Below are 20,210 nucleotides of genomic sequence, written 5' to 3' on the forward strand. Positions count from 1 at the left end.
GATGACAGGTTATATAAGCAGAAATACTGTGGCACTCTCAGGACTTACTAGTGTAACAATATATCCTGGTGATGACCACTAATGTGCAAGTCAACATTTCAGTTTATTCAACTTTAATCATGGTAAGTACTGAAAGTTCAGTGGTATTTCTGCATATACAATATGTGTGTATGTTTTTATATATATATATATATATATATATATATATATATATATATATATATATATATATAATGTGTGTGTGTGTGTGTGTGTGTGTGTATATACAGTGATTGCACTTACACACTATACCGCATCCTTTATCCCAAAATTACAATGGAGGATCATTCAGTTTATTCAACTTAAATCATGGTAAGTACTGAAAGTTCAGTGGTATTTCTGCATATACAATATGTGTGTATGTTTTTATATATATATATATAATAAGAATTTACTTACCGATAATTCTATTTCTCGGAGTCCGTAGTGGATGCTGGGGTTCCTGAAAGGACCATGGGGAATAGCGGCTCCGCAGGAGACAGGGCACAAAAAAGTAAAGCTTTTACCAGATCAGGTGGTGTGCACTGGCTCCTCCCCCTATGACCCTCCTCCAGACTCCAGTTAGGTACTGTGCCCGGACGAGCGTACACAATAAGGGAGGCAATTTGAATCCCGGGTAAGACTCATACCAGCCACACCAATCACACCGTACAACTTGTGATCTAAACCCAGTTAACAGTATGATAACAGAAAGAGCCTCTTAAAGATGGCTCCGTAACAATATAACCCGAATTTGTTAACAATAACTATGTACAGTATTGCAGATAATCCGCACTTGGGATGGGCGCCCAGCATCCACTACGGACTCCGAGAAATAGAATTATCGGTAAGTAAATTCTTATTTTCTCTATCGTCCTAAGTGGATGCTGGGGTTCCTGAAAGGACCATGGGGATTATACCAAAGCTCCCAAACGGGCGGGAGAGTGCGGATGACTCTGCAGCACCGAATGAGAGAATTCCAAGTCCTCTTTTGCCAGGGTATCAAATTTGTAGAATTTTACAAACGTGTTTTCCCCCGACCACGTAGCTGCTCGGCAGAATTGTAATGCCGAGACCCCTCGGGCAGCCGCCCAAGATGAGCCCACCTTCCTTGTGGAATGGGCCTTAACAGATTTAGGCTGTGGCAGGCCTGCCACAGAATGAGCAAGTTGAATTGTGTTACAAATCCAACGAGCAATCGTCTGCTTAGAAGCAGGGGCACCCAACTTGTTGGGTGCATATAGTATCAACAGCGAGTCAGATTTTCTGACTTCAGCCGTCCTTGAAAATGTATATTTTTAAGGCTCTGACAACGTCCAACAACTTGGAGTCCTCCAAGTCGCCAGTGGCCGCAGGCACCACAATAGGTTGGTTCAGGTGAAACGCTGATACCACCTTAGGGAGAAAATGCGGACGAGTCCTCAGTTCTGCCCTATCCGAATGGAAGATTAGATAAGGGCTTTTATAAGATAAAGCCGCCAATTCAGATACTTTCCTGGCGGAAGCCAGGGCCAGTAACATAGTCACTTTCCATGTGAGATATTTAAAATCCACCTTTTTCAATGGTTCAAACCAATGGGATTTGAGGAAATCTAAAACTACATTTAGATCCCACGGTGCCACCGGAGGCACCACAGGAGGCTGTATATGCAGTACTCCTTTAACAAAAGTCTGTACCTCAGGAACTGAGGCCAATTCTTTTTGGAAGAATATTGACAGGGCCGAAATTTGAACCTTAATAGATCTCAATTTGAGACCCATAGACAATCCTGATTGTAGGAATTGTAGGAAACGACCCAGTTGAAATTCCTCCGTCGGAACACTCCGATCCTCGCACCACGCGACATATTTTCGCCAAATGCGGTGATAATGTTTCGCGGTGACTTCCTTCCTTGCCTTAATCAAGGTAGGAATGACTTCTTCTGGAATGCCTTTCCCTTTTAGGATCTGGCGTTCAACCGCCATGCCGTCAAACGCAGCCGCGGTAAGTCTTGAAAGAGACAGGGACCCTGTTGTAGCAGGTCCCTTCTCAGAAGTAGAGGGCACGGGTCGTCCGTGACCAACTCTTGAAGTTCCGGGTACCAAGTCCTTCTTGGCCAATCCGGAGCCACTAGTATTGTTCTTACTCCTCTTCACCGTATAATCTTCAATACCTTTGGTATGAGAGGCAGAGGAGGAAACACATATACTGATTTGTACACCCAAGGTGTTACCAGTGCGTCCACAGCTATTGCCTGTGGATCTCTTGACCTGGCGCAATATTTGTCCAGTTTCTTGTTGAGGCGAGACGCCATCATGTCTACCATTGGTCTTTCCCAACAGTTTATTAGCATGTGGAAGACTTCTGGATGAAGACCCCCCTCTCCCGGGTGAATATCGTGTCTGCTGAGGAAGTCTGCTTCCCAGTTGTCCACGCCCGGGAAGAACACTGCTGACAGTGCTATTACGTGAGTCTCCGCCCAGCGAAGAATCTTGGCAGCTTCTGCCATTGCACTCCTGCTTCTTGTGCCGCCCTGTCTGTTTACATGGGCGACCGCCGTGATGTTGTCCGACTGAATCAACACCGGTTTTCCTTGCAGGAGTGGTTCCGCCTGGCTTAGAGCATTTTAGATTGCTCTTAGTACCAGAATGTTTATGTGAAGAGACTTTTCCAGGTTCGTCCATACCCCCTGGAAGTTTCTTCCTTGTGTGACTGCTCCCCAACCTCTCAGGCTGGCGTCCGTGGTCACCAGGATCAAATCCTGTATGCCGAATCTGCGGCCCTCCAATAGATGAGCCTTTTGCAACCACCACAGAAGATATACCCTTGTCCTTGGCGACAGGGTTATTCGCAGGTGCATCTGAGGATGCGACCCTGACCATTTGTCCAACAGATCCCTTTGGAAAATTCTTGCATGGAATCTGCCGAATGGAATTGCTTCGTAAAAAGCCACCATTTTTCCCAGGACTCTTGTGCATTGATGTACAGACACCTTTCCTGGTTTTAGGAGGTTCCTGACAGGTCGGATAACTCCTTGGCTTTTTCCTCGGGAAGAAAAACCTTTTTCTGAACCGTGTCCAGAATCATCCCTAGGAACAGCAGACGTATCGTCGGAAAACAGCTGCGATTCTTGGAATATTTAGAATCCAGTCGTGCCGTCGAAGAACTACTTTAGATAGTGCTCTTCCGACCTCCAACTGTTCTCTGGAACTTGCCCTTTTTAGGTCGTGCAAGTAAGGGATAATTTAGATGCCTTTTTTCTTTGAAGAAACATCTTTTCGGCCATTACCTTGGTAAAAAGGCCCGGGGTGCCGTGGATAATTCAAACGGCATCGTCTGAAACTGATATTGACAGTTCTGTACCACGAACCAGAGGTACCCTTGATGAGAAGGACAAAATTTGGACATGGAGGTAATCCTTGATGTCCAGGGACACCATATAGTCCCCTTTTTTCCGGTTCGCTATCACTGCTCTGAGTGACTTTATCTCGATTTGAACCTTTTATGTAAGTGTTCAAAACATTTTAGATTTAGACTATGTGTCACCAAGCCGTCTGGCTTCAGTACCACAATATAGTGTGGAAAAATAATACCCTTTTCCTTGTCGTAGGAGGGGTACTTTGATTATCACCTGCTGGATATACAGCTTGTGAATTGTTTCCAATGCTGCCTCCCTGTCGGAGGGAGCCGTTGGTAAAGCAGACTTCAGGAACCTGCGAGGAGAAGATGTCTCGACTCTCCAATCTTTACCCCTGGGATAATACTCGTACGATCTAGGGGTCAACTTGCGAGTGATCCCACTGCGCCCTGAGACTCTTGAGACTACCCCCCCACCTTGAGTCCGCTTGCACGGCCCCAGCGTCATGCTGAGGACTTGGCAGACGCGGTGGAGGGCTTCTTTTCCTGGGAAAGGGCTGCCTGCTGCAGTCTACTTCCCTTACCTCTATGTCTGGGCAGATATGACTGGCCTTTTGCCTGCATGCCCTCATGGGAAAGGAAAGATTGAGGCTGAAAAGACGGTGTCTTTTTTAGCTGAGATGTAACTTGGGGTAAAAAAGGTTGGATTTCCCAGCTGTTGCTGTGGTCCCCAGGTCCGATGGACCGACCCCCAAATAACTCCTTCCCTTTATACAGCAATACTTCCATCTGCCGTATGGGATCTGTATCACCTGACCACTGTCGTGTCCCTGACATCTTCTGGGAGATATGGACCACGCACTTATCTTGATGCCAGAGAGCAAATATCCCTCTGTGCATCTCACATACATATATATAGAATGCATCCTATTAAATGCTCTACATGAATAAAATATTTTCAGTCAGGGAATCCGACCAAGCCAACCCAGCACTGCATCTCCAGGCTGATGGCGATCGCTGGTCGCAGTATAACCACCGTATGTGTGTATATACTTTTTAGGATATTTTTCCAGCTTCCTATCAGCTGGCTCCTTGAGGGCGGCCGTATCTGGAGACGGTAACGCCACTTGATAAGCGTGTGAGCGCCTTATCACCCTAAGGGGTGTTTCCCAACGTACCCTAATTTCTGGCGGGAAAGGGTATAACGCCAATATTTGCTATCGGGGTAACCCTACGCATCATCACACACTTCATTTTATTTTATCTGATTCAGGAAAAACTACAGGTAGTTTTTTCACTCCCACATAATACCCTTTCTTGTGGTACTTGTAGTATCAGAAACACGTAACACCTCCTTCATTGCCCTTAACGTGTGGCCCTAATGAGAAATACGTTTGTTTATTCACCGTCGACACTGTATTCAGTGTCCGTGTCTGTGTCTGTGTCGACCGACTGAGGTAAATGGGCGTTTTTAAAACCCCTGACGGTGTTTCTGAGACGCCTGGACCGGTCCTAATAGACTGTCGGCCGTCTCATGTCGTCAACCGACCTTGCAGCGTGTTGACATTCTCACGTAATTCTCTAAATAAGCCATCCATTCCGGTGTCGACTCCCTAGAGAGTGACATCACCATTACAGGCAATTTCTCCGCCTCCTCACCAACATCGTCCTCATACATGTCGACACACACGTACCGACACACAGCACACACACCGGGAATGCTCTGACAGAGGACAGGACCCACTAGCCCTTTGGGGAGACAGAGGGAGAGTCTGCCAGCACACACCAAAAACGCTATAATTTTATAGGGACAACCTTATATAAGTGTTTCTCCCTTATAGCATCTTTTATATATATACAATATCGCCAAAATCAGTGCCCCCCCTCTCTGTTTTAACCCTGTTTCTGTAGTGCAGTGCAGGGGAGAGCCTGGGAGCCTTCTCTCCAGCTTTTCTGTGAGAGAAAATGGCGCTGTGTGCTGAGGAGATAGGCCCCGCCCCTTTTTCGGCGGGCTCGTCTCCCGCTATTTTTGAAGTTAGGCAGGGGTTAAATATCTCCATATAGCCTCTGTGGGCTATATGTGAGGTATTTTTTGCCTCTAATAAGGTTTTTATTTGCCTCTCAGAGCGCCCCCCCCAGCGCTCTGCACCCTCAGTGACTGTTGTGTGAAGTGTGCTGAGAGGAAAATGGCGCACAGCTGCAGTGCTGTGCGCTACCTTTATGAAGACTCAGGAGTCTTCAGCCGCCGATTTTGGACCTCTTCTCTCTTCAGCGTCTGCAAGGGGGCCGGCGGCGCGGCTCCGGTGACCATCCAGGCTGTACCTGTGATCGTCCCTCTGGAGCTAGTGTCCAGTAGCCAAGCAGCAAATCCACTCTGCACGCAGGTGAGTTCACTACTTCTCCCCTAAGTCCCTCGTTGCAGTGATCCTGTTGCCAGCAGGACTCACTGTAAAGTAAAAAACCTAAGCTAAACTTTCTCTAAGCAGCTCTTTAGGAGAGCCACCTAGATTGCACCCTTCTCGTTCGGGCACAAAATCTAACTGGAGTCTGGAGGAGGGTCATAGGGGGAGGAGCCAGTGCACACCACCTGATCTGGTAAAAGCTTTACTTTTTTGTGCCCTGTCTCCTGCGGAGCCGCTATTCCCCATGGTCCTTTCAGGAACCCCAGCATCCACTTAGGACGATAGAGAAATATATATATATATATATATATATATAATATGTGTGTGTGTGTGTGTGTGTGTGTGTGTGTATACAGTGATTGCACTTACACACTATACCGCATCCTTTATCCCAAAATTACAATGGTGGATCCACTTTCACAAAATAATGGTGTTCCAGGTTATGCGCTCTGCAACCAGTGCAGCTTTTATGTGACTGTCCCACCATCCTAATAGTGAACACCTTTGTCCCAACTGCTGGGAGGTAAGTCATGCTCCTGTGAGTGGGTACTTCTTGTGTGCTAGACATGCCCCCAAAGTGGTGCAGCCATGCAACTAACAGGTTGTGGCCACATCCCCGACAGGGAGGCCCTGGGAAGTTACTGTACCGGGGCCCAGGATTTCTCTTGGCAGCCCTGGGGAGTGTACATCCCTTACACTATTAGTCTTAATGCCCTGCCTAAATACGTAAAAGCATGTAGGTAACAGTCCATGGCTGTCATGCTTCTCTGGGGGCAAGCACAGAGGGGATCTGGTCAGGTTTTAGGGTTAGGCAGCTGGGGGATGTTAGGTTTAGGCTGCGGGAGGGAGGGATTAGGTTTAGACACCACTGGAGAGGGTTAGGGGGCACTTGGGAAGGTAAGTATACTTTCCTGCCCCCTGTCAGGATTCTCACCATCGGGATGCAGCGGTCAGTATTCTGGCCATCCCAACAGCCGGCATATCAGACCTAACCCGCACACAGCACTGGCCCATAGTGCATGACTGGTTTCCTATCTGTTAAGATGATTTCAAGGTTAGTATCTGGCTGGTTGTAGTGTATACCAGTGCAACTTATAAGTCTCCAGTTATTTTAGACCTAGCAGGTCAAGCTTGTTCTCTGCCAGGAGATGCTGGGCTTTGTGGTTGCACAAAACTAAAGAACAACAGGCACCAATCTAGGTAAAGTTTTGTAGCCTGAAGGATGTGTACCGTGCAGCTTGTGTTCAGTCCTTTCCTCCTCCTTTCTATTGCTCCCCTGTAGTAGCGCAGAGTCCACGCACACGGGAAGCTGTACTGCTATACAAGGTAACTATGCCTTATAGGGGGTCATTCCGAGTTGTTCGCTTGTTGCCCATTTTCGCTATGCTGCGATTTGCTGTTAAATGCGCATGCGCATGGTACGCAGCGCGCATTCGCTTAGTTATTTTACTAAAAACTTAGCAGTTTTGCTGTTGTTCGTGCGGCGCTTTTCAGTCGCACTGCTGATCGGTGTGTGATTGACAGGAAAGGGGCGTTTCTGGGTGGTAACTGAGCATTTTCCGGGAGTGTGCTAAAAAACGCAGGCGTGTCAGGGAAAAACGCGGGAGTGTCTGGAGAAACGGGGGAGTGGCTGGCCGAACGCAGGGCGTGTCTGTGACGTCAAACCAGGAACTAAACGGACTGAGGTGATCGCAATCTGTGAGTAAGTCTGGAGCTACTCAGAAACTGCAAAGAATTATTTAGTAGCAGTTTTGCTAATCTTTCGTTCGCAATTCTGCTAAGATACACTCCCAGAGGGCGGCGGCCTAGTGTGTGCAATGCTGCTAAAAGCAGCTAGCGAGCGATCAACTCGGAATGAGGGCCATAATCAGAAGTCTGATATGTTAAGGTCTCTTGATAAAAATAAGAAATGTCACAAGAGCTGCATTTAAAAAAAAATTAATTAGTTATTAGAGATGTGCACAGACCACCGTGCTTTGATTTTGGTTCTAAGTCATCATTGTTTTTTGTTTTTGGCAAAACCACCAACTGTTTTTGTTTGGATTCAGATTTCGGTTGGTTTAAAAGGGCTAAAAATAAATAAATAAATCGATAAATCATTGATAAAAATAAGAATTTACTCACCGGTAATTCTATTTCTCGTAGTCCGTAGTGGATGCTGGGGACTCCGTAAGGACCATGGGGATTAGCGGCTCCGCAGGAGACTGGGCACAACTATAAAGAAAGCTTTAGACTACTTGTGTGCACTGGCTCCTCCCACTAAGACCCTCCTCCAGACTTCAGTTAGGATACTGTGCCCGGAAGAGCTGACACAATAAGGAAGGATTTTGAATCCCAGGTGAGACTCATACCAGCCACACCAATCACACCGTATAACTCGTGATACAATACCCAGTTAACAGTATGATAACAACTGAGCCTCTCAACAGATGGCTCAACAATAACCCTTTAGTTAAACAATAACTATATACAAGTATTGCAGACAATCCGCACTTGGGATGGGCGCCCAGCATCCACTACGGACTACGAGAAATAGAATTACCGGTGAGTAAATTCTTATTTTCTCTGACGTCCTAAGTGGATGCTGGGACTCCGTAAGGACCATGGGGATTATACCAAAGCTCCCAAACGGGCGGGAGAGTGCGGATGACTCTGCAGCACCGAATGGGCAAACTCTAGGTCCTCCTCAGCCAGGGTGTCAAACTTGTAGAATTTAGCAAATGTGTTTGACCCCGACCAAGTAGCTGCTCGGCAAAGTTGTAGAGCCGAGACCCCTCGGGCAGCCGCCCAAGAAGAGCCCACCTTCCTCGTGGAATGGGCTTTCACTGATTTAGGATGCGGCAGTCCAGCCGCAGAATGTGCAAGCTGAATCGTACTACAGATCCAGCGAGCAATAGTCTGCTTTGAAGCAGGTGCACCCAACTTGTTGGGCGCATACAGGATAAATAGCGAGTCAGTCTTTCTGACTCCAGCTGTCCTGGAAACATACATTTTCAGGGCCCTGAATACGTCCAACAACTTGGAAGCCTCCAAGTCTTTTGTAGCCGCAGGCACCACGATAGGTTGGTTCAGATGAAAAGCTGATACCACCTTAGGGAGAAACTGGGGACGAGTCCTCAATTCTGCCCTATCCATATGGAAAATCAGATAAGGGCTTTTACATGACAAAGCCGCCAATTCTGATATACGCCTGGCCGAAGCCAAGGCCAACAACATGACCACTTTCCACGTGAGATACTTCAATTCCACGGTTTTAAGTGGCTCAAACCAATGTGATTTTAGGAACTCCAACACCACGTTGAGATCCCAAGGTGCCACTGGAGGCACAAAAGGGGGCTGAATATGCAGCACTCCCTTAACAAAAGTTTGAACTTCAGGTAGTGAAGCCAGTTCTCTCTGGAAGAAAATCGATAGAGCCGAAATCTGGACCTTAATGGAACCCAATTTTAGGCCCATAGTCACCCCTGACTGTAGGAAGTGCAGGAAACGGCCCAGCTGAAATTCCTCCGTTGGGGCCTTCCTGGCCTCACACCACGCAGCATATTTTCGCCATATGCGGTGATAATGGTTTGCGGTTACTTCTTTCCTAGCTTTAATCAGCGTAGGAATGACTTCCTCCGGAATGCCCTTTTCCTTCAGGATCCGGTGTTCAACCGCCATGCCGTCAAACGCAGCCGCGGTAAGTCTTGGAACAGACAGGGCCCCTGCTGCAGCAGGTCCTGTCTGAGCGGCAGAGGCCATGGGTCCTCTGACATCATTTCTTGAAGTTCCGGGTACCAAGCTCTTCTTGGCCAATCCGGAACAATGAGTATAGTTCTTACTCTTCTTCTCCTTATTATCCTCAGTACCTTTGGTATGAGAGGAAGAGGAGGGAACACATAAACCGACCGGTACACCCACGGTGTCACTAGAGCGTCCACAGCTATCGCCTGCGGGTCTCTTGACCTGGCACAATATCTTTCTAGCTTTTTGGTTAGGCGGGACGCCATCATGTCCACCTGTGGCCTTTCCCAACGGTTTACAATCAGTTGGAAGACTTCTGGATGAAGTCCCCACTCTCCCGGGTGGAGGTCGTGCCTGCTGAGGAAGTCTGCTTCCCAGTTGTCCACTCCCGGAATGAACACTGCTGACAGTGCTAACACGTGATTTTCCGCCCATCGGAGAATCCTTGTGGCTTCTGCCATCGCCGTCCTGCTTCTCGTGCCGCCCTGTTGGTTTACATGGGCGACCGCCGTGATGTTGTCTGACTGGATCAGTACCGGCTGGTTTTGAAGCAGGGGTTTTGCCTGACTTAGGGCATTGTAAATGGCCCTCAGCTCCAGAATATTTATGTGCAGGGAAGTCTCCTGACTTGACCATAGTCCTTGGAAGTTTCTTCCCTTTGTGACTGCCCCTCAGCCTCGAAGGCTGGCATCCGTGGTCACCAGGACCCAGTCCTGTATGCCGAATATGCGGCCCTCTTGAAGATGAGCACTCTGCAGCCACCACAGCAGAGACACCCTGGTCCTTGGAGACAGGGTTAGCAGCCGATGCATCTGAAGATGCGATCCGGACCACTTGTCCAACAGGTCCCACTGAAAGGTTCTTGCATGGAACCTGCCGAATGGAATTGCTTCGTAGGAAGCTACCATCTTTCCCAGGATCCGCGTGCACTGATGCACCGACACCTGTTTTGGTTTTAGGAGGCCTCTGACTAGAGATGACAGCTCCTTGGCCTTCTCCTCCGGGAGAAACACTTTTTTCTGTTCTGTGTCCAGAACCATCCCCAGGAACAGTAGACGTGTCGTAGGGACCAGCTGTGACTTTGGAATATTTAGAATCCAGCCGTGCTGTTGTAGCACCTCCCGAGATAGTGCTACCCCGACCAACAACTGCTCCCTGGACCTCGCCTTTATCAGGAGATCGTCCAAGTACGGGATAATTAAAACTCCCTTCTTTCGAAGGAGTATCATCATTTCGGCCATTACCTTGGTAAAGACCCTCGGAGCCGTGGATAGACCGAACGGCAACGTCTGGAATTGGTAATGACAATCCTGTACCACAAATCTGAGGTACTCCTGGTGAGGATGGTAAATGGGGACATGCAGGTAAGCATCCTTGATGTCCAGTGATACCATGTAATCCCCCTCGTCCAGGCTTGCAATAACCGCCCTGAGCGATTCCATCTTGAACTTGAATTTTTTTATATACGTGTTCAAGGATTTCAAATTTAAAATGGGTCTCACCGAACCGTCCGGTTTCGGTACCACAAACATTGTGGAATAGTAACCCCGTCCTTGTTGAAGTAGGGGCACCTTTACTATCACCTGCTGGGAATACAGCTTGTGAATTGCCTCTATCACTGCCTCCCTGCCTGAGGGAGTTGTTGGCAAGGCAGATTTGAGGAAACGGCGGGGGGGAGACGTCTCGAATTCCAGCTTGTACCCCTGAGATACTACTTGAAAGATCCAGGGATCCACCCGTGAGCGAGCCCACTGATCGCTGAAATTTTTGAGACGGGCCCCCACCGTACCTGGCTCCGCCTGTGGAGCCCCAGCGTCATGCTGTGGACTTAGAGGAAGCGGGGGAGGACTTTTGCTCCTGGGAACTGGCTGTATGCTGCAGCTTTTTCCCTCTACCTCTGCCTCTGGGCAAAAAGGACGCGCCTTTAACCCGCTTGCCCTTATTGGGCTGAAAGGACTGTACCAATACGGTGCTTTCTTTGGCTGTGAGGGAACATGGGGTAAAAATGTAGACTTCCCAGCTGTTGCTGTGGAAACGAGGTCCGAGAGACCATCCCCGAACAACTCCTCACCCTTATAAGGCAAAACTTCCATGTGCCTTTTAGAATCTGCATCCTCTGTCCACTGCCGAGTCCATAATCCTCTCCTGGCAGAAATGGACATTGCACTTATTTTAGATGCCAGCCGGCAAATATCCCTCTGTGCATCCCTCATGTATAAGAGTGCGTCTTTAATATGCTCTACGGTTAGCAATATAGTGTCCCTGTCTAGGGTATCAATATTTTCCGACAGGGAATCTGACCACGCAGCTGCAGCACTGCACATCCATGCTGAAGCAATAGCTGGTCTCAGTATAACACCTGTGTGTGTATATACAGACTTCAGGATAGCCTCCTGCTTTCTATCAGCAGGTTCCTTCAGGGCGGCCGTATCCGGAGACGGTAGTGCCACCTTCTTTGACAAGCGTGTGAGCGCTTTATCCACCCTAGGGGATGTTTCCCAACGTGACCTATCCTCTGGCGGGAAAGGGTACGCCATTAGTAACCTCTTAGAAATTACCAGTTTCTTATCGGGGGAAGCCCACGCTTCTTCACACACTTCATTTAATTCCTCAGATGGAGGAAAAACAACTGGTAGTTTTTTCTCTCCAAACATAATACCCTTATTTGTGGTACCTGGGGTAACATCAGAAATATGCAACACATTTTTCATTGCCTCAATCATATAACGTGTGGCCCTATTGGAAGTTACATTAGTCTCATCGTCGTCGACACTGGAGTCAGTATCCGTGTCGACATCTGTGTCTGCCATCTGAGGTAGCGGGCGTTTTAGAGCCCCTGATGGCTTTTGAGACGCCTGGGCAGGCACAGGCTGAGAAGCCGGCTGTCCCATATTTGGTATGTCGTCAAACCTTTTATGCAAGGAGTCGACACTGTCGCGTAATTCCTTCCACAGAACCATCCACTCAGGTGTCGACCCCGCAGGGGGTGACATCACATTTATCGGCATCTGCTTCGCCTCCACATAAGCCTCCTCATCAAACATGTCGACACAGCCGTACCGACACACCGCATACACACAGGGAATGCTCTGACAGAGGACAGGACCCCACAAAGCCCTTTGGGGAGACAGAGAGAGAGTATGCCAGCACACACCAGAGCGCTATATAACACAGGGATCCCAATGAGTGTTTTTTCCCTTATAGCTGCTTATATTATATATACTGCGCCTAAATTTAGTGCCCCCCTCTCTTTTTTACCCTTATGTAGCTTGACACTGCAGGGGAGAGCCAGGGAGCGTCCTTCCAGCGGAGCTGTGAGGGAAAAATGGCGCCAGTGTGCTGAGGGAGATAGCCCCGCCCCCTTTCCGGCAGACTTCTCCCGCTTTTTCTGGAATTCTGGCAGGGGTATTTTTACACCTATATAGCCTTCCTGACTATATGGTGTAGATTTGCCAGCCAAGGTGTATTATATTGCCCTCAGGGCGCCCCCCCCCAGCGCCCTGCACCCATCAATGACCGGAGTGTGAGGTGTACATGAGGAGCAATGGCGCACAGCTGCAGTGCTGTGCGCTACCTTGTTGAAGACAGAAGTCTTCTGCCGCCGATTTTCCGGAACACTTCTTGCTTCTGGCTCTGTAAGGGGGCCGGCGGCGCGGCTCCGGGACCGAACGATCGAGGTCGGGTCCTGTGTTCGATCCCTCTGGAGCTAATGGTGTCCAGTAGCCTAAGAAGCCCAAGCTACCTCCAGTCAGGTAGGTTCGCTTCTTCTCCCCTTAGTCCCTCGCTGCAGTGAGTCTGTTGCCAGCAGATCTCACTGTAAAATAAAAAACCTAATATACTTTCTTTGTAGGAGCTCAGGAGAGCCCCTAGTGTGCATCCAGCTCAGCCGGGCACAAGATTCTAACTGAGGTCTGGAGGAGGGTCATAGTGGGAGGAGCCAGTGCACACCAGTTAGTCTAAAGCTTTCTTTTAGTTGTGCCCAGTCTCCTGCGGAGCCGCTATTCCCCATGGTCCTTACGGAGTCCCAGCATCCACTTAGGACGTCAGAGAAAAAAGGCCCCTAACAGCACATGATGCGAAGAAGAAAAAAAGGTTGCTGTAGGCCTAAGCTAAGTGACACAACCACCTGGCCCATCTAGTAGTCTCAACGCAGTGGCTGAATGTCGAGAGTTGGCCGCAATTGTTCGGTCCACTGACAGCATCTCCAGCACGCTCCAGTCACTTTAAAAAAAAATCTGCAATTGGTGGACTTATACGGCAGTATCCCAGGACTAATACAGCAGTACCCCTGGACTCATACGGCAGTGTCACACAGGATGGCACTTTTCAGAAACTAGGCCCCAAACATCACCTCATGCAAAGATGTCGAAGTGGTGCAATGAGGTAGCTGTATGACTAAGCCAAGTGACACAAACAATTCCAACTGGAATTATACGTACAAATCACTGGAATTAATTGGCAAGATCACTGTAATTAATAATTGTAAATCACTGAAATTAATTTGCAAAATCACTGTAATTATACGTCCAAATCGCTGGAATTAAATGGCAAGATCACTGTAATTAATAATTATAAATCACTGGAATTAATTGGCAAGATCACTGTAATTAATAATTATAAATCACTGAAATGAATTGGCAAAATCACTGTAATTATAAAGTACGTCCAAATCACTGGAATTAAATGGCAAAATCTCGCTATCGCCTGCCTAGTGAAGTGGAATCTAGATGGGATTTGGTACCGGGGACACAATACCTCCATCAATTGTCTAAATCCCACTGCACTAATGGCGGAAACCGGGTGCACGTCTAACACCAACATACGTGTCAAGGCCTCAGTTATGAGGGCTTCCATCGTCATGTGAAGCTGAACCACTAGCCATGAACATAGGCCAGGGCCTCAGCCGTTTCTTGCCACTCCATGTCGTAAATGGCATTTTGGCAAGTTTACGTATCTCCTCAGACCATTTAGATTTCTTTTTTTGGGTCTTTTTACTGAACTTTGTCTTTTTTGGATTTTACATGCCCTCTACTATCACATTGGGCATCGGCCTTGGCAGATGACGTTGCTGGCATTTCATCGTCTACGTCATGGCTAGTGGCAGCAGCTTCAGCACTAGGAGGAAGTGGTTCTTGATCTTTCCCTATTTTATCCTCCAAATTTTTGTTCTCCATTATTTTTTTGGAGTTATATAACACAATATGCGGCACAGATGATGGCTGATGGCCAAGACACTACCACTGGTCTGATGCAGCACAACACAACAACACTGTAAGAGACTTGTGGTTGTTGTTGTTGTTATAATTATTATAATCCTGTAGCAGTGGACATATAGCAGCAGCGTATACCACTGTGACTGCCTTGTCACTGGAATGACTGATGGACAGGACACTACCACTGGTCTGATGCAGCACAACACAACAACACTGTAAGGGACTTGTGGTTGTTGTTCTAATTATTATAATACTGTAGCAGTGGACATATGGCAGCAGCGTATATCGTCACTGGAATGACTGATGAGACAGGACACTACCACTGGTCTGATGCAGCACAACACAACTACACTGTAAGGGACTTGTGGTTGTTGTAATAATTATTATACGGCAGCAGTGAACATATAGCAGCAGCGTATATCGTCACTTGAATGACTGATGGACAGGACACTACCACTGGTCTGATGCAGCACAACACAACTACACTGTAAGGGACTTGTGGTTGTTGTAATAATTATTATACGGCAGCAGTGGACATATAGCAGCAGCGTATATCGTCACTTGAATGACTGATGGACAGGACACTACCACTGGTCTGCACAACACAGCACCACTTTCATCTATACTGGATATATGGCAGCAGAGAACACCAACACTGTGACTGGCTGGACTGATGCAGCACAATACACTGACTACACTGGACTGGACAGCACAAGACTCGCCACCCCACTTTCCCGCCCCCACACAGACACTGAACACTGAAGACACGTCCTCTCAATACACTCTCCGAGACTGGAGTGAAAATGGCCGCGACGCGTGGCTCCTTATATGGAATCCAAATCCCGCGAGAATCCGACAGTGGGATGATGACATTTTGCCTCGTTCGGGTTTCCGAGTCAGGCGGGAAAACCCGAGCCTGGCTCGGATCCGGACTCGGAAGGCAAAGTCCGGTAGGGTTCGGTTCTCCGAGAACCGAACCCGCTCATCTCTAATTGTGAGATGCAGAGGAGGTGCGACTAGTGCTGTGCGGGTGTGGCCAGTGCTGTGTGGGTGGGGCCAGAGCTGTGTGGGTGTGTCAGTGGTGCCTAGAGAGGGGGGGAGAGGGTACAAATGACCCGGGCCCAGGTCTGATGAAGGGGCCCAGTGGGAGCCCTGGGCTTTCTCTTCCTTAACTGGCAGCATCAGCTACAGCTCTTCTCCTAAGCCCAGCATGTGCTGCTGACTGCTGGGCTGGAGTGTGGCCATGGTGGTGCTTAAAATACAATTTTTTAGGTATTTTTTAAAAGGGTGCATGACCACGCCTCCTGTGATTAGGCCACGGCCCCTGAAAAGTACCTGGGCCCAACCAGACTCTCTACTGCCCTGTATGTGTGTGTGTAATATCTATATCTATCTCTCTCTACCTCTGGCTGGCACTCTCTCCAAAATAGTGCACAATTGCCCGGGTGCCCTTAGTGGGATGACAGGTTATATAAGCAGAAATACTGTGGCACTCTCAGGACTTACTAGTGTAACAATATATCCTGGTGATGACCACTAATGTGCAAGTCAACATTTCAGTTTATTCAACTTTAATCATGGTAAGTACTGAAAGTTCAGTGGTATTTCTGCATATACAATATGTGTGTATGGTTTTATATATATATATATATATATATATATATATATATTTATTTTGTGTGTGTGTGTATACAGTGATTGCACTTACACACTATACCGCATCCTTTATCCCAAAATTACAATGGAGGATCCACTTTCACAAAATAATGGTGTTCCAGGTTATGCGCTCTGCAACCAGTGCAGCTTTTATGTGACTGTCCCACCATCCTAATAGTGAACACCTTTGTCCCAACTGCTGGGAGGTAAGTCATGCTCCTGTGAGTGGGTACTTCTTGTGTGCTAGACTTGCCCCCAAAGTGGTGCAGCCATGCAACTAACATGTTGTGGCCACATCCCCGACAGGGAGGCCCTGGGAAGTTACTGTACCGGGGCACAGGATTTCTCTTGGCAGCCCTGGGGAGTGTACACCCCTTACACTATTAGTCTTAATGCCCTGCCTAAATACGTAAAAGCATGTAGGTAACAGTCCATGGCTGTCATGCTTCGCTGGGGGCAAGCACAGAGGGGATCTGGTCAGGTTTTAGGGTTAGGCAGCTAGGGGATGTTAGGTTTAGGCTGCGGGAGGGAGGGATTGGGTTTAGACACCACTGGAGAGGGTTAGGGGGCACTTGGGAAGGTAAGTATACTTCCCTGTCAGGATTCTCACCATCGGGATGCAGCGGTCAGTATTCTGGCCATCCCAACAGCCGGCATATCAGACCTAACCCGCACACAGCACTGGCCCATAGTGCATGACTGGTTTCCTATCTGTTAAGATGATTTCAAGGTTAGTATCTGGCTGGTTGTAGTGTATACCAGTGCAACTTATAAGTCTCCAGTTATTTTAGACCTAGCAGGTCAAGCTTGTTCTCTGCCAGGAGATGCTGGGCTTTGTGGTTGCACAAAACTAAAGAACAACAGGCACCAATCTAGGTAAAGTTTTGTAGCCTGAAGGATGTGTACCGTGCAGCTTGTGTTCAGTCCTTTCCTCCTCCTTTCTATTGCTCCCCTGTAGTAGCGCAGAGTCCACGCACACGGGAAGCTGTACTGCTATACAAGGTAACTATGCCTTATAGGGGGTAATTCCGAGTTGTTCGCTTGTTGCCCATTTTCGCTATGCTACGATTTGCTGTTAAATGCGCATGCGCATGGTACGCAGCGCGCATTCGCTTAGTTATTTTACTAAAAACTTAGCAGTTTTGCTGTGGCTTCAGCTGAGCTTTTCATTCGCACTGCTGATCGGTGTGTGATTGACAGGAAAGGGGCGTTTCTGGGTGGTAACTGAGCATTTTCCGGGAGTGTGCTAAAAAACGCAGGCGTGTCAGGGAAAAACGCGGGAGTGTCTGGAGAAACGGGGGAGTGGCTGGCCGAACGCAGGGCGTGTCTGTGACGTCAAACCAGGAACTAAACGGACTGAGGTGATCGCAATCTGTGAGTAAGTCTGGAGCTACTCAGAAACTGCAAAGAATTATTTAGTAGCAGTTTTGCTAATCTTTCGTTCGCAATTCTGCTAAGATACACTCCCAGAGGGCGGCGGCCTAGTGTGTGCAATGCTGCTAAAAGCAGCTAGCGAGCGATCAACTCGGAATGAGGGCCATAATCAGAAGTCTGATATGTTAAGGTCTCTTGATAAAAATAAGACATGTCACAAGAGCTGCATTTAAAAAAAAAAAAAATTAGTTATTAGAGATGTGCTCAGACCACCGTGTTTTGATTTTGGTTCTAAGTCATCATTGTTTTTTGTTTTTGGCAAAACCACCAACTGTTTTTGTTTGGATTCAGATTTCGGTTGGTTTAAAAGGGCTAAAAATAAATAAATAAATCGATAAATCATTGATAAAATCAAGAAAACCATCTAAAATCATGTAATTTTTGTAATAAAAAACCTAAAATTCAGATTTAAAAGCGAATTCTGAACTGTGGGAAGATGCGAACCAGGACTTGGTTTGGTTCAGATCAGATCTACTTTATATATATATATATTCACGGAATAACAGGGTTAGTTAGTGTAGCTGTAGGGTACAGTATAATAGTTCTTCTTAGGAAATGCTATTACAAGGGTGGTCATTCCGAGTTGTTCGCTCGCTAGCTGCTTTTAGCAGCATTGCACACGCTAAGCCGCCGCCCTCTGGGAGTGTATCTTAGCTTATAAAGACAGGAGAGAAAGGAAAAAAGTGACCCTTTTTTCCTTTCTCTCCTGTCTTTATTACCTATGTAAAAGACCCATGGGAGCACCATCGACAATCACCCTTCCTTTTTCTACCTAAAAGAGAACATTTTTTTGTTAAATGGTAGATGGTGATTAATTCCGGAAGTTTTTCTGGTTCGTCGGTTTTCTTGGAAACACATATCAATTACATATCTATTCAATCTCACTTAGTCTTGTGCGGCATCCTTAACCCAACCCTCTACCAGTGTATCTTAGCTTAGCAGAATAGCGAACGAATGATTAGCAGAACTGCTACTAAATAATTCCTTGCAGTTACTGAGTAGCTCCAGATCTACTCCTAGATTGCAATCAGCTCGGTCCGTTTAGTTCCTGGTTTGACGTCACAATCACGCCCTGCGTTCGGCCAGCTACTCCCCCGTTTCTCCAGCCACTCCTGCGTTTTACCTGGCACGCCTGCGTTTTTTAGCACACTCCCGGAAAACGCTCAGTTACCACCCAGAAACGCCCCTTTCCTGTCAATCACTCACCGATCAGCAGTGCGACTGAAAAGCGCCGCACGAACAATAGCAAAACTGCTAAGTTTTTAGTTAAATAACTAAGCGCATGCGCACTGCGTACCAGCAACAAATCGCAGCATAGCAAAAATCGGCAACGAGCGAACAACTCGGAATGACCACCTAGGTAAATATCTCATGTAAAGGTGTTGGCCCCTAACAGATGACTTCCAATTATTAGATTAAGCATACCCTAGGGGTTTATTTTATGTGTATTTGATTGCTAAAGGGAAATGTTACTTCAAATGTTAATATGTGCTGGAATTTAAATTGTAGAATATATGAGAGACACCTATTGGCCTGGATTCGTATAAAAACTATACTGCTACAGTTGCGCAAATGCTCATTATAATTCCCCGCAGCTAATTTGATACCACCCATCTGTGTAGCCATCGATAAGTATTTTCCAAAACCTGTTTTTGAAGTGTCTACTGAAGCTTGCATTTGCCAGAACCCACAGACAGAGGGCGCTGCTCCACCTGGAATGAACAGTCCCCCACACACCAAGGGTTCTTGACGTCAATCCTCAAGTACCAACAGCAGGTCATGTTTTGTAGATTTCCTTAATCATGCACAAGTGAATTTATTTATTTTGCTGGGTCAGTAAGTAGCCCAATGGTTTTCACTGACAGAAATCTTCAAAACAGGACCTGTTGGGATAAACATTATGAAATAGTATCATAAATGATTGCCTCATATAATGACACTTCTAACATGAGAACAAATTCAGAAATTTGCCTACAGGACAAACTGGGTCTTGTAGTTGGTCAGTTAAAAGAAAACAACAACATGTAAAAAGGTTACAGCCAATGTAAATCAGTATAAACAATCAGTAATATATGTTACGGGGCATACTGACGGGGAGATTTCCCCAGAAATGTGTGCTGAGCGGTTTAGCACAGACCGCTCAGCACACATCTCTCCCCCGGCTCAGCACAGTGCGATGTGCTGAGTGAGGGGGGGACGGACACAGGGGGCTGCTCATTTCACCCAGCGGTGAAATGAGTGACCTGCTAGATTGTGCCTGCATGCAGGCCAATCTAGCACCGGCGATAGCGACGCGCGGGACCACGCATCACAGTCGCCGGCACCCCTACACATGGAGCGATGTTCTAAGCAATCTAGTCAGATTGCTTAGAAATGAGCTAAACATCGCTCTGTGTGTACCCCCCTTTACCATTGCCGGATGTCTAC

The sequence above is a fragment of the Pseudophryne corroboree genome, chromosome 10 (genome assembly GCF_028390025.1).
Source record: "Pseudophryne corroboree isolate aPseCor3 chromosome 10, aPseCor3.hap2, whole genome shotgun sequence".
Taxonomy (NCBI): domain Eukaryota; kingdom Metazoa; phylum Chordata; class Amphibia; order Anura; family Myobatrachidae; genus Pseudophryne; species Pseudophryne corroboree.